The 15,601-nt window shown below is 35.4% G+C and overlaps 1 protein-coding gene across 1 annotated transcript in view; it reads left to right on the forward strand.

The window, feature by feature from the left end:
• Positions 1-15,601, forward strand: part of HDAC2 (histone deacetylase 2) — a 49,602-nt gene that overhangs the window by 971 nt on the left and 33,030 nt on the right. The window lies entirely within an intron of this gene.

A 15,601-nucleotide genomic window follows, 5' to 3' on the forward strand; every position in this document is an offset into this window, starting at 1 on the left:
CATCCACTGCAGAAGGTGCAAGAGAGTTTTTCCCAAATCGTAAAGCCAGGGTATGATTACATTAAATATTCGTGTTATGGAATGATCTTTTTTCCTTAGCCTTTGTCAGTCCAGTTCATGAAGCCCCGCGTTCTCAGGGCCAATGGGATAAAGAAGGGCCCCTTTTATCTCGGCTTCAGTGTCATCGTTTTTTTTGGCGATTAAAACCATGGGTTTTTAAAGCCAAGGATTTTTACCGACGTTGAGACTTTCGTTGTAGTGATCAATTAGAATTAAGAGGAACGAGAGGTGGCTCGGGGGACGTGGAGGTGTTTGTTGCTACTTGTATTTGGAAATCAGACCTGACGGGCCTGGCCTTGGTGAAGCCTCTGTCTATCTCAGTGGTGCCAAGTTAGATGTGGTTGCCGCCCACTTCTTTGTTGCTCTTTGTTCAGCATGGGTTGTGTGTGTTGGGGGGGGGGGGTTTGATGCGATGTGCCAGAGCTCCTGGTTTAGGAGCTTTTCATACCCCTTTGGAACGTTTGGTATAGGTAGAGTTAGAATCTTGGCGAAGGAAGCGTTCAGCTGCAATTCAGAAGTGATGTATGATTGCAGGTAGTTGAGTACTTCAAGGATGTGGGTATGCGCTCCACTGGTACATATTGCAACCCTTGTGCATCTTGTTAGAGGCTCTTCAGAAATTGATGTGGCTGGAAAAAATCACCCTGTGGTCAATATGATGAAGAGCCTCCACGAACATCTTTTTTCCCACTCAAGTGTGGTGGGGCTTGATAGCACTTGTGCTGCAGTAGTGAACGCTGAAGTTTTCTCCACAGCGTGATGAAGCATCAGAGTAGGGCCTGAGTGGTGAGGGTACAAGTATTTTTAAAGTTAGTGGAACAGATTATGCTAGAGAAAAATATCCAAAATTCCAGCACAGAAATTAGACATCTTGGCCTGATGTATCTTTGAAAATTTGTATGAAATAACTCAAAAGCTTACCTTTATAAGCCATCATTTTCGTAAATTTGATATGGTATCTTTTGGAAGGGACCTTATGTCATGTATCCCATCATAGAATTATAGTCATGCCAAAAAATAGGTGATTTGCCTTTGGACTTTTTTTAAAAAGCAAGACCACATCTTTCTAGGGAAAATGACATAACTTTTCTTGTTTCTGTTTTACGAACCAAAAAAAAAAGACCTCTTATCAAATGATGTAAAATTTTATGGGGATTTTATTTTATGGCCATGAGAATAAAACAATAGTTTTGTCTTCGTTAGAAATATAGTTTCTAGGAGTCTTAATTATTTACTGTAAGTTGTTTAAAAGTTGTAAACGGGGCTTAAGATGTCTTAGTAAGACTTATAATTAACTTTTTGTATGTTTTGGGGTGCCATAAAATCTTTTGGTTTCTTTAACCAAAATAAGGCCTTGATTATTAATATTAACAAGTGATTCTTTTTATTTAAATATAGTTTTAGAGCACTCTTTTTTAAATTGATGTTGCAAGGGAAGGTCTGAAGGGATCAGGGAAACCTGATCTGCAGAACGCTTCAAACAGCTGTTAGTTGGTCTTGGCAATGAATTTAGGGCTCTGAATGCAGTGAGCCAGCCTGTACTTTTTCTTCTGGTCTTGGTAACATCTGTGGTATCCAAGCAAGAAACTTAGTCTCTTCTTTTCCCCTGTAGAATACTGTCTTTATAACTAAGCATATTTGTGTACCTAATGTATTCCTCTTAGTAGATTGTAAGGGCCTTGAGAGCTGGGACTGTCGTTTTTGAAAATTTTTCTGTCATCAGCCTGCATGTAGTAAGTATTTTAAATAAGTGTTAGAACTGAGTTGACCCTATGAGAGTTCTGAAGATTTTGGGTTATGGTGGCTACTACACAGTGAATATATCCGGGTTTTCTATTTGTGGCAGGGCAAGTAGCCCTAAGTGAAATGATGGAATAGAAACAATGAGAGTAGCAATAGAAGTTGACTTTGTCAGCATTTCTTTATTGTGGACCACTTTAATTATTTTACTTTGCTAAGGACTGCCATCAAAGTTTTTAGGGATGCACTCTGAAAATCATTAGACTAGATGCTTTATGTGACACTGGTCTCTCCTCTCTTCCTCTAATCTGACACCATCTTACTTTTTTCCCAGTCTTATCAAATTCCTCCAGGCACTTTAGTCAACCAAAACCAATTACTCCCTGTCCCAGAAGAAAGGCCTTTGCTTTTTTGCTTTTTCAGTTAATAGAACCACCAAGAGCATCATCTTCTTTTCTTTTCTTTTCTTCTCTTTTCTTTTCTTTTCTTTTCTTTTCTTTTCTTTTCTTTTTTTTTTTTTGGCTAGGCAGTGGGGTTAAATGACTTGCTCAGGGTCACACAGGTAGTAAGTGTTACGTGTCTGAGGCCAAAGTTGAACTCAGGTCCTCCTGAATCCAGGGCCGTTGCTCTATCCACTGCGCCACCTAGCTGCTCCATCATCTTCTTTTAACACCTGTTTTACTATGAATTCTGTTTCAAAAGAGTGGTGCTCAGATGCCTTTCCATAGAAGAGCTTTCCTCCTACCCTTCTGTCCTCAGTGTTTGTGTTTTGTACTTCTGAAATGGATTTATTGTGTATCACACAGTTAACTGTTTTATCTAAACTTTGCCTTATTGTCTAGCATGAAAAGCATAGTTATGAATGCAGTGAATGCTCAATAAATATTTGAGGTGAATTGATTTGCTCCTCATCTGGGGCTCTTTTTAATCTATGTTCTTAACTTGCCTACCTTTAACTACCTTAATTTATAAGTAAATTATATATTACTTTCCTTGCTCTGAATTCTAGTTAAACTGGTCTGCTTACTGTCCCTCAAGACATTCCATCATATACCATCTCCCTGCCTTTTGCAAAGACTGATCCAAATTATACTCCTTCCTCCCTTCAGACTGTTACCATCTCTAAATTCTTTCAAGGCCAAGTCCAAGAGCCAGCTCCTACATGAAACCTTTGCTGACCCCACCTCCCCCCATTACCTTGTATATATTTTGTATTTCTTTGGGTGTCCCTATTTCCTCCATACAATGTAAAATCCTACATAGCAGGAACTGATTTAATCTATGTGCCAGTGTTGCCACATAGTAGGCACTTAGTAAATGCTAAGTGGTTGATTGATTTTCTTTAGAGTACTGTATTTAGATAAGCATTTACTGCCATGCATTTTTAGTTTTATCTTTGAAAAGGAGTTAAGTCCCTCTTGTATTTTTGAGCCTTTTTTGGCTAACAATTTGGCAATTATATCTTTGATTTTAATAACTTTATTATGTTTCTAATCATTAGCATTACTTAATAGTCTTAATCCCTCTCCTGTATATGGTGCTGAGATCTGTGTAGTAAATATAAATGTTTTCCATATCTTCAAGAATCTTACAGTTAGGATAATATATTGTAAGGGAAGGATTTTTACCAAATTTCAAAGACTACAGGTAATTGAAATATGTGACCCTCGGAAAGAATCTAAAATTTGACAAGTTTTGCTCAAGTCAGTAAGTATTTATTGTGTGCCTCCTCTGGGCCAGGCCATTATCTTCTTAGAAAGTATTTTCATGTTTTTTCTTCACTTTTTTGGTGGCCTTTTATTTTCATCATCTTCATTTTAAAATTCAGAAGGACAAAGTAGTAGGAGAGAAGAGAAAGAAAAATAAAAACTGAAGTTACAGAGAGAATAAAAATGCCCATCTTAGCCATAAATTTCATTAACTCAGCAAATATTTGAGCACCTACTATGTGCAAGACTAACATTAGTAAGAGCTACTTCCAATAACAATGTGACTAGGAAGTCATCAGGAAGGAAAAATAGAAGCAGCTTAGGTAATCCACCAGCCAGTTAAGCAACATTTCCCAAATTAATTTGGCCATAAAACACTTCTGAGCTTGAGATCTTCTGATGGAACCATGAATGCCATCTCAGAGAATCTTTGAGCATGGAATACCTCTTGGATAAAGGAGAATTCATTAAATTTGATGAGAAAAATAAAAGCCATAGAACACTGTAAAATGAATATTTTTGTGTGTGCATAATTTTAGAGGAAGAACAATGTTCCCAAGCCAAAAGACTTGGTATTAAATTCTGACTCTTCTACTTAATACCTGTGTGACCTTTAGCTCTCTGTTATTCAGTTTCTTCTTCTGTTAAATGGAGTTGATCTCTGAGTTCTCTTCAAGCTCTAAGTCTATGAAATTTAATATTTTGGAGTAGATAATATAGCTATTATCATTTTTCCACCTAGAACCTTTATCGATATCATATAGAATGAGTCTTCAGAATAGTTAGAAATGCACTTACCTAAAGAGAATAAGCAGTTTAATAGGAGTTTGAGATGAAGAAAAAGGAATTCTGGAAAAAAACCAGAAGCTTCTGATATCTTATTAATATATGTGTAAATATACACATACACATATATGGGGGACAGAGATGTTCCAAAAGATGCAGTGCTTAAAGCTTAAAACTGCACTAAAACTTTTGGGACACCCTGTATAATAGTGATATATTAGAGATGAGAAAACTTTTGCTATATTTCAAATTATATTTACTGCGAGAGTTTAAACTTTTTCAGTTGGTACAAAGTTATTAACTCATTTTTATCATCTCCCTCTGTCACTATTACTTAAATTTACTGCCTAATGGGGCACGTCCCCTTTATAAGCCAGTCAGAGAAATAAAAGTATTTAATTTTTCTCATACTGAGTATTTATACTGAGTCCTTTATTTAAAAAAAAAAATTCTTCCCATTGCCCGCCTTCAATAGAAGAGTTAAACAAATGAAAAAATACCCTCACAATAAGTATACATAGTCAGCAAAACAAATTCCCACATTGTTAATATGGCCAAATATGGCTGTATCTGTCTATATTTTAAGCTTATCACTTTTGTTAGGAAGAAGAGTAGGTGATTCATTTTAATCCTCTGGTTTATCATTATATTAACAAGAGTTTTAAATTCTAAAGTCTTTTGAAGTTATTTTTTTTTGTAATGTTGTCATTTTATAAATTATTCTCCTAGTCCCTTCGCTTTGCATCAGATCCTAGAGGTCTTTCCAGTTTACCTTTAAACTGTCCATTTCGTCATTTCTTGTAGCATAATAACATTCCCTTACATTTACATACCACAATTTGTTTATCCATTCCTCAATTGAGAATCACTTTCTCTGTTTTCTGTTCTTTGCCTCCACGAAAAGCTGCTGTAAATATTTTTATGTCAGTCCCTTAATCTCTTTGGGGTAAAAGCCTAGTAGTAGTATAGTTGGGTCAAAGGATGTGCATAGTTTAGTAATTTTTTGGACATAGTTCCAGATTGCTTTCCAAAATATCTGAACTAATTCACAGATCCACCAAGAGTGCAGTAATGTACTTAATTTTCCATAGCCCCTCCAACATTTATTATTTTCCTCTGTCATCTTTACCAATCTGATGGGTGTGAGGTAGAACTAAAGAATCGTTTTAATTTGATTTATTTATTAGTTGGACCTCTTTTATATGACTAATTGATAACTCTTGGAGAATGGCTCTTAGTCTTATAAAATTTAACCAGTTCTTTATGTATCTTGAAAATCACATCACACAAACTTAATTTAGTACAAGGATTTTTTACCTATTATCTGTTTCCCTTTCTAATTTTAACTACATTAGATTTCTTTGTATAAAAACTTTAGATTTATGGAATCAGAATTGTTCATTTTATTTTCTGTGATCCTTTCTTCTGTATTGCTTGTTTAGTCATGACTTCTTGGGAACACATGTCCCTTCCTTTAGTTTGCTTATGATGTCACCTTTTATGTCTAAATCATGTATCCATTTGGAGTTTATCTTGGTATATAGTGTAAGTGTTGGTCTATACCCAATTTGTACCAAGTACTTTTCTAGTTTTCCTGGCAGGTTTAGTCAGATAGTGAGTCTATACCCTAGTATTTAGTGTCCTTGAGTATTGAATAGTTACTGTTTTCTCATGCTTTTTGTGTTGTATACCTAATCTGTTCCATTGATTATTCTTCCTATTTTTTAACCAGTACCAAATTGTTTTGAGTAATGAAGTCTTTGTAGTTTAGTTTAGATCTGTTACTAATAGAGTCCCCCTTCTTTCCCACTTTTCTTTTTCATAATTGCCCTTGAAATTCATCTTTTGTTCCTCCATAAGGATTTCATTTTTTTTTCTACCTCAGTAAAATAATTCTTTGGTACATTGGTAATTTGAATCAAATAATTTAGGTAGTTTTATCATTTTATTAAATTAACTGGACCTACTCATGAACAATTGATATTTCTTATTTAGGTCTGTCTTTATTTCTGCGAACTGTTATATCTTGGTAGATATATTGCCATATATTTTATACAACAGTACCTACCTTTGACTTAATATAAACAATGATTTTTTGGTGAGAAACATGGCCTGTATTTGGATGAGTATAGGGTGAAGCAGCAACTGAGTAGTCTAGTACAGGGCAGTATTCTATTCCTCAAAGCTCTTTTCTGGACCCTCCTTCTTTTCGCCCTCTATTCCTCTGGTCAGTCTCATCAGTTCCTATGGATTTGATGCTTTTCTCTATGCTGATGATTCTCAGATCTGTTTATCCAGCCCTAACCTCTCTCTTGACCTCCATTTTCACATCGCCAGTTACCAATTGAACATCTCAAACTGGATGTCCCATAGATATCTTAAACTCAATAATATGCCCAGTCTTTCTCCCTGAATTTTATCCCCTTTGTACTTTCCTACCTTCTCTTTTTTTATTTAAGTGAGGCAATTGGGGTTAAGTGAGTTGCCCAGAGTCCCACAGCTAGTTAGTGTTATGTGTCTGAGGCCGTATTTGAACCTCAGGTCCTTCTGACTCCAGGGCCGGTGCTGTATCCACTGTGCCACCTAAGCTTCCCTTCCTACCTTCTCTATTACCATCGAGAGTACCACCAGTCACACAGGCTCAAAACCTAGTTGTCACCCTTGACTCATTTTAGCTTTCTGTCTGTCTGTTTCTTTCTGTATCTCTCTATCTCTCACACAAGCACAGGCACACACACACATGCACACACCCATATCTAGTCTGTTGCCAAATCTGTTGATTCTGTTTTCCCAGTCTCTCTCATCCATATCGTTTTCTCTACTTTGTTACTGCCACCATCCTAGTCCAGACCCTCATCATCTCATACTTGGACTCTATTGCATTAGCTTTCTTCCTGCCTCAGGTCTTTCCCCACTGTATTTTATTCTCTCCTCAGCTATCGAAGTGATAATAAAACAAAGCTGACTGTGTTACCTCTAATTTATCTAATTTATATATTTTATATGTATATAGCTGTTGATGTGTTGTTTTCCCTTTAGATTGTGAGTTCCCTGAGGTCAGGTACCATTTTTTTTTCTTTATATCTCAGGTACTTAGGCCTGGTGTTTAATACATATTTGTTGTTAATAAGTGATATAATGAAACTTTTAAAGTTCCACCTTTTTAATTTTTTTATTATATATATTTCCATGAGGAAATACATGTAATAAAAATAATTAAAAATCCATCATAAATAAATTTAACCATGACACATATCCCTGCAACTGCTTTACCAAGGATTTCGAAGCCTTGAATAACCATGGGAGCATATCAGCAAGTTCCATTATATCACTAATTAATATAAATCATAACCTTTCACACCTAAGGGATAGAGGGATCTCTATGAGTTTCTGTGGTTAAAACAACAACTAATGATCAACTATATGGTCATGACTCTGAAGTAGGCTCATGATTGGCAACTGCTACCTTGGACCAAGGCATGAACAGATACTGTGATAACCTTTAAGAATCCAGGGCCGTCTGTAATACACCATTGGGCATTTAGGAGAACTTACGAGGAAGAGATTTCATTGATTTAGGATCCAATTAAATCAGTTAAATAACTCCAAACATATTTAGGCATTATTTTGACATAATGTGGAGAGCCAAATAATAGAAAAGGCAAATCACTTTTCTAAACACTCAGAAATTGAACTGTTTTGCATATCTTATAAGAATAGATGTTTTCTCTAGAGGGCAGAACCAGAACCAGTATGTGGGAGTTGCCAAAAGGCATTTTTAGCACATCTTGTAAGGATAAACTTTCCAGAAGTGATGAAGTGTATGGACTGACCATTTTCCAGCCGGGACTGTACAATTAAACATTTGTTGGAATTTTTGTAGTGAGGAGTCTTTTAGGTATATGACTATAGTCTTTGAGGTCTCTTCTAACTGGTAAATGCTAAATATTTTGTATTTTTATGGTGCTTTACATTCTTTCTTAGCAATTAAAGATGTCTGAATATGGAGAATATTTTTAAGCATAGTCTAGAAGACCATTTGTCAGCCTTGTTTGGGGGATTTTTTGTGGGTTGAATTAGATGGTCTCTAATGTCCTGTCTATCTGATAGCCTGTGGTTAATAGTTTTTTCACAATGTTAATTTTGAGAGAAATTTTTTCTGTTACTTGAGTTCTTTATTTCCTAATCAAAATTTTTTTGGGGAGGAGAGGGGACTTCATAGTACTTCAAAATTTAAAGTTAATCTAGCAAAGCAGTAGAATTTTGAAATAAGTCTCCTCTCCTCACCTGCAAATACCTTAACCACTTCTCTTTCTGTTGTCCTCAAAAAGCAATTTAAATTGTCATACCACCAAAGGGAGGAAAAATGGTTTTTGAAAGATTAAGAATAATTAAGAACAACTTAATCCTTTTGCATCTTTAACCTTTTAAATCTTTTAGGAAGTTTTAAGTGGAAGATGACAGCTTACAATTTGATCACTAATAATCTTGTGATATTTTCTTTTAATGGAAAATTAAGGTCTCTATCCAGTATGTCCATAGTACCTTGTGCATAGTGTTTGCATAATAAATATTTGTAGAATAAGGAATTAAGGAAATACCTCAAATCAGTGTTTATAGATTTTTTTTACTGTGTACTTCTGTTGTCATGGACCTTAGGCGTTAATAGTAGAGGTTTTGGAAATGTGAAAATACAAGGAATAACCAATATGTAATCATAAAATTTCAAAACTGTTGTTTATCTGTCATTTCGAAGCAGACCAATGATAGCACAGGTGATGTCTTGACTTGTGAATTGGATTTAAGTGAAGCAGAGTTGTGCAAATTTGTCAGCCTCACTGAGTCATCCAAGTCCAGTGGCAGGACAAAAGTCAAGATGACTGGCAGTGGCCCACTGAATGGAAACTTAGAGATCGTGTATCACTGAGCCCTAGAAGTTCTTTACCCATTCTCTACATGTTCATATTTGGAACCAGTTTGATAGTGGGGTTAGCTCTAAGTTGTTGCTCTGTCAATTATGTGGATACATTGTTTAATAGTATTCCAACTATATCCCCTTTACTTATAGGATAAGGTTACTGTTTGAACTATTTCAGGATTCACTGAATATTTGCCTTTATAAATACCACTTTGCTGCTTAAAGTACAGTCATAACAGATCTCTAGATAAGTTTTGAATTGTGGCTAATACAGAGATGAATGGAGTTATTATTATTATTTTATTTTCATAATGGTTCCTTTGCATTCATGAGCAGTAACCTGTAGACTTGCCAGCCCTGTTGATGGCACCTGGAAAATAGATGTTGCTAACCTTTAATCGTTTTTAATCGTTTTCAGAAGAGAGTTTCAAAGCTAGAAAAAGAGAAAAAAGCAAGTGCTAATAAACTCAAGATGCTTTATCTCAAAGTTGGCTGAAACTAGAAGTTTCCAGTTAACTATGAATACTTAATATCACATAATGGGTTATTAACTTTGCAAACCTTAAGGTGCTATATAAATGTTTATTATTATTATTTTTGTGGAAATATCACTGCATTTTTAAAAATAGATAGTTGTCTTCAAGTAATTCTTTTGATGACCATGGCAGAGAAACAAAAAAACCTTTATTCCCAGAATTTTCATGAAAATATTTTATTTTTGAAAGGCTTCTATGCTGAAGATGGATAGATGACTCTCAAGAAGCATTCAATAATTAAGTATACTATTGAATTATAAAACTGCCGTCCATTGAGAATAGTTCAACAACTTGTAACAAAATCACATACATATACAATAAAATCATGAACAGTCTATTTGTATAATTTCTTCATTTCACATTAAGAAGTAACTTTTCATTCATTTACTTAATAATTTGAGAGGAGTAGGTAGCCCAGACACGACTGAAAACAAGAAAGGTTAGTATTTCTAAAACTATTAAAACAGTAGCACGTTTCTGTGAAATGCGCATCATATAAGTAATTAACATACAAAGGCAGCACGACAGATAACCTTAAAATCGTATGAGTCCTGCTGACAAAAATTGTGACAAATAGCAGAGGTATGACCTGGGCAGGTCACCTAAAGTCTCTGAGCCTGTAAGCTGCAAAATAGTTATTGATTTGCATTGGTGGAAGGTATTTTCTTATACCAGGAGTCCCCCAAACCAATGAAAATACAAGTCCTGACCAAAAAAAACCCATCTACTATTAGTGCCTCTGATATGAGGGTATAAGAAGCAAAGAATATATGCTTAAAAGATGAGCAAAAATAGCTTCATGGAATGTTAAGTTTCTTACTGAATTGGAAAAGTTAAATGAGCTACAATCATTATTCATTGTTGCCATTCATTATAAAAATGTTTGAGTAACTTGAATTTGTAAAATGTAACATGATAAATAAAAAAATGTTTAAAAATAGTTTTGATGTTTTTGGTTAAAAATTTAACAATCTAATGAGTAAACTTTGATTTAATCTCAAATATATCACATGATTGGGTGTGAATATTTGGAGACAATATATGCTTCTATATACTATATTTCATTTATTTTTTATTTTTAACATTTAAAAAATTTGTGAGTTCCAAATTCTCTTGAGGGATAATCACTCCCCCACCCATTGAGAAGGTAAGCCATGTAATAGCCATTACACATGTGAAATCATGCAAAACATTTCCATGTTGTATAGCCATGTCACCAAAAAAGGCAAGAAAAATTTAAAACAAAAGTTATACTTCAGTATGTACTTGTAGTTCATCAGTACTCTTTCTGGAGGTGAATAGCAGTTTTCATCATGAGTTCTTCCACATTGTCTTGGATCATCATATTGATCAAGGTAGTATAAGGCAGCTAGGTGGTACAGTGGATAGAGCTCCGGGCCTAGAGTCAGGAAGACCTTAGTTCAAATGTGGCCTCAGACGCTTACTAGCTGTGTGACCCTGAGCAAGTTACTTAACCTTGTTTACCTCACTTTCCTCTTCTGCAAAATGAGCTGGAAAAGGAAACAGCAAACCACTCCAATATCTTTGCCAAGAAAACCCCAGATGGGGTCATGAGGAGGAATCGGACACAGCTGAACAGGTCTTTCACAGTTGGTCGTCATTACAATATTGCTGTTACTGTGTACACTAATCTCCTGGTTCTGCTAACTTCAGTTTGCATCAGTTCATGTAGGTTTTTCCAGGTTTTTCTGAACCATCCCGTTAGTCATTTCTTATCTAGCACAGTAGTTTCCAATCACAGGGATAAAGCCACAACATTTTCAGCCATTCCCTAATTGATAGACATCCTTTCAATTTCTAATTCTTTTGCCACCAGAAAAAAGAGCTGCTATAAATATTTTTGTATAGGTTATTTTTCATTTTCTTGGATCTCTTTGGGATACAGACCTCATATAATGTACACGTTAAAACAAATTTATGAATTGGTCTCATCAAGCAAAAAGACTGTATGATTGGACCTGTTTTCTGGTTCAATGACACCCTCATCCACTTGATTGAGACATGGACATTAAGCAGTGTCCTTCCAGAATAATCAGTTATAACTTTCAGGACTACAGATGAGTTATTCAAGCGTAGCATATTTCATCATGAATCATATCAAATTGTGGTTGGTCTTTGTGTTGATCAGAGTTACTAAGTCTTTCACAGTTGATTATCTTTACAATATTGCTATTACTGTATACATTGTTCTCTTGGTTCTCTCACTTCATTTTGCATAAGTTCCTACAGGTTTTTCCAGGTTTTTCTGACACCATTCCCTTCATTTCTTAGAGCACAATAGTATTCCATAACATTCACATACCGTATAACTTACTAAGCCATTCCCCAATTGATGGTTATCGCTTCAGTTCTAATTCTTTGTCACCACTAAAAGAGGTGCTGTAAGTATTTTTTGTACATATGGGATTTTTCTTCTTTTATTCAGGGGATGGGGAATAGGAAACAGGAATCTCTTTAGGGTATAGCCTAGTAGTAGCATCACTACATTCAAAGTTAATACATTACTTAATAGCCTCTTGGGCATAGTTCCAAATTGTTTTTTAAAATGATGGTACTGCTTCATAGTTCCACTAACAGTGCATCAGTGTTTTTGTTCTCCTACATCCCCTTCAGCATTTATCAGTTTCCTTTTTTATCATCTTATCCAGTCTGATGTGTATGAAATGGTACCTGAGTCATTTTAATTTGCATTTCTCTATTAATAATTTAGAGCATTTTTTCATTTGGCAATTGATAGCTTATATGTCTTCCTCTGAAAACTGCCTGTTCATATCCTTTGTCTATTTATCAGTTAAGGAATGGCTCTTATTCTTATCAATTTGACCCAGTTCCCTATATATTTTAGAAATGAGATCTTTACTACAAAAACTTGCTGAAAAGAGGTCATCCCTCCCTCCCTCCCCAGTTTATTGCTTTTCTTCTCATTTGAGCTGCTTTGGTTTTGTTTGTGCAAAAACTTTTGAATTTCTTATTAATCAAGATTTTTTATGTTATCTCCCATGAACCTCATTATCCCTTGTTTGGTCATAAACCCTCCCATTCTTCATTGGTCTGATAGGTAATTTCTTCCTTGCTTCACTTATTTATTTATCCTTTATGTCATGCACTCATTTTGAGCTTATCTCAAAGTGTGAGATGTTGGTCAGTGCCTTGTTTCTACCAGACTACTTTACAGTTTTCCTATAGGTTTGCCATATAATGATTTCTTGCCCCAGTAGCTGGGATTTTTGGATATATCAATCACTAGATTACTGTGTTCATTTGCTTCTGTGTCTGGTATACCTAATCTGTTCCATCGATCAGCCTCTCTATTTCTTATTCAGTAGCAAATTGTTTTGATGATTACATCTTTGTAGTTAATTTGAATTCTGATACTATGAGGTCCCCTTCCTTCCAATTTTTTAAAATTAATTCCTTTGATATTCTTGATCTTTTGTTTCTCCAGGTGAGTTTTGTTATTTTTCTGGTAGCTCTATAAAGTAATTCTTTGCTAGTTTAATTGGCATGGTACTTAATAAGCAAAGTAAATTAGATAGTATTGTCATTTTATTATATTGGCTCAGCCTACTCATAAACAGTATTTCTCTAGTTATTTAGATCTGTCTTTATTTGTATGAAAAGTATTTTGTAATTTTGTTCATTTAGCTCCTGTATGTGTATTGGGAAGTAGACTGTCAAGTACTTTATACTGTCTATAGTTATTTTAAATGAAATTTCTCTATCTCTTTCTGCTGGGTTTTGTTGGTAATATACAGAAATGCTGGTGATCTGTGCAGGTTTTTTTCTCTCATTTAAGTTTGCTGAAGTTGTTAGTTGTTTTTAATTAGCTTTTTAGTTGACGTTAGGGTTATTGTGTTATTGCTGTAGCTAGCTTTTTGATGATGCATTCCTTGCTTCACCCCTGCTTTTCTTGGAAAGGCTTCTGGCTTATCCCCTTGACCAGTAATGCTTGCTCTTGATTTTAGACAGGTGCCATATATCATTTAAAGCAAAGCTCCTTTTATACTTATGTTTTTTAGAGTTTTAACAGGAATGAGTATTGTATTTTGACAGGGTTTTTCTGCATCTATTGAAATAATGATATGATTTTTGTTATTTATGTTATTAATGTGGTTGATTATGCCTATAGTTTTTCTAGTATCAAACCAACTCTTCATTTCTAGTATAAATCCAACCTGGTCATAGTATATGATCTTTGTGATATTTTTGCTGTAATCTTCTTGCTAGTATTTTATTTATTTATTTATTTATTCATTTTGCTCTTTTAAAACATCTTTTTTTTAAAAAAAAAACCCTCTTCTAAGAATTCTTGTTGAGCTTGTATCTAATCTGCATTTTTCTTTGAGGATCTGCTTGTAGATCTTTTCAGATCATTGTCTTCTTCTGTGTTTGTATCTTGAGCTTCCCTGTCACCTTAGTAGCTCTTTATGGTGGTCCATCTCTAATTTGATTTGCTCATTTTTCCAGCCTACTTTGCACTTTATGTTACTGTTGGGCTCTGTTCACTTCTGAGGCTGTGGGGGATGTCTTGCCTGAGCCTCTTTTTATGGCCTTCTGCTGTTTTCATAGCTCAGCCTAGGGGTCTGCAAGGTTTTGGTGGTTCAAAGGTGATGTGATCTGGAGAGGAATGTGTTCACTGCCCTCCTGGTCTGAGCTCTGCAAGTTCCTGACCCAGGTTTAGGTCTGTTGGCTTATATGTAGTTGAGTTTCAGTAAGACTGCTGCTAGAGTCACTGTTAGCTTGCTAGGAGCATCTGCAGGTTCAGAGCAACTGAACTGCTGGCTCCATTTTGGTCTTGGTTTCCTACTCTGGTTTTTCCACTGCAGGGTTGTATGGAGGGCTAAAGGCCAGAGCTGAGTCTCCCCTCTGCTCTTAGGCTCAGAGTCCCACAGCTATGGTTCTGGAACTTGTTCCTTGCTCTGTACACAGTCAGAGCCTCTCTTGTTCACAGGTATTCCTCTCTGCCCTGGAACTGTAACCTGAACCTGGGTAATGGGCAACAGAGCTGCCATCTGGCACCTGTTCCTGATCTCAACAATTGTTCAGGGATTCCTGGGATTTCCTTCTGCCCTTGTTTTCCAGTGCTAGTGTTCAGTCTCTGCCCCTTTACAGTCCTCGAACACTAGAATGTTCCCCACTACTGTTGCTGCTGCCTCCTTTGCTGTTCCTGGCCAACCCCCAACCCAGTGTCCACAGACCTCTCCATCTTCCTGAGCTTCTCTAGGTTGGAGAAATGACTCACTGTTGCTTTTTCTTGGCTTCCTCAATCAGTCTGGCACATTTTCTAGCTTGTTGTAGAGGAGATGTGTATTGGGTGAGCTGTGCAAAAATGCTGACTCTCACTCTGCCATCTTGACTCTACCACCTTTTCTCCTGATAAGATTTTAAAATTTATACATATATGTGTGACTCGTTGCAGTCACATTGAGCAACTGGATTTACAAGAGATGTTTTTTATACTTGTTTTTCAGGTTTTTAAAAAGTTTATCAGATACTCCTTTTAACATAGCAGTAGGAACAATTTCTTCCTGTGTATTTATTCATCTTAATAAGAAAGCTGAAAAATCAGAAAAGCATGGTAATCTTTCCCTGTCAGGTTTACCAAGAATATAAAGAGCAAGAATAGTTTTTAATATAATATTTGTTTCTCTTGTTTACCTGGCTGAAAATTGAAAAATACACATTTGCTTTGTTAAAGTAACTGTGTTCTTGTTGTAAGGAAAATCTCCACAAGGTGTTACGATAACTAGTTTAGTTCAGTGAAACAATTATTTAAATAATTAAGATATTAATATTTAAGATATTTGATCTTGTTAGTGAAAATTGTCTTA

Source organism: Phascolarctos cinereus, unplaced genomic scaffold (genome assembly GCF_003287225.1).
Source record: "Phascolarctos cinereus isolate Bilbo 61053 unplaced genomic scaffold, phaCin_HiC Scaffold_5;HRSCAF=322, whole genome shotgun sequence".
Taxonomy (NCBI): domain Eukaryota; kingdom Metazoa; phylum Chordata; class Mammalia; order Diprotodontia; family Phascolarctidae; genus Phascolarctos; species Phascolarctos cinereus.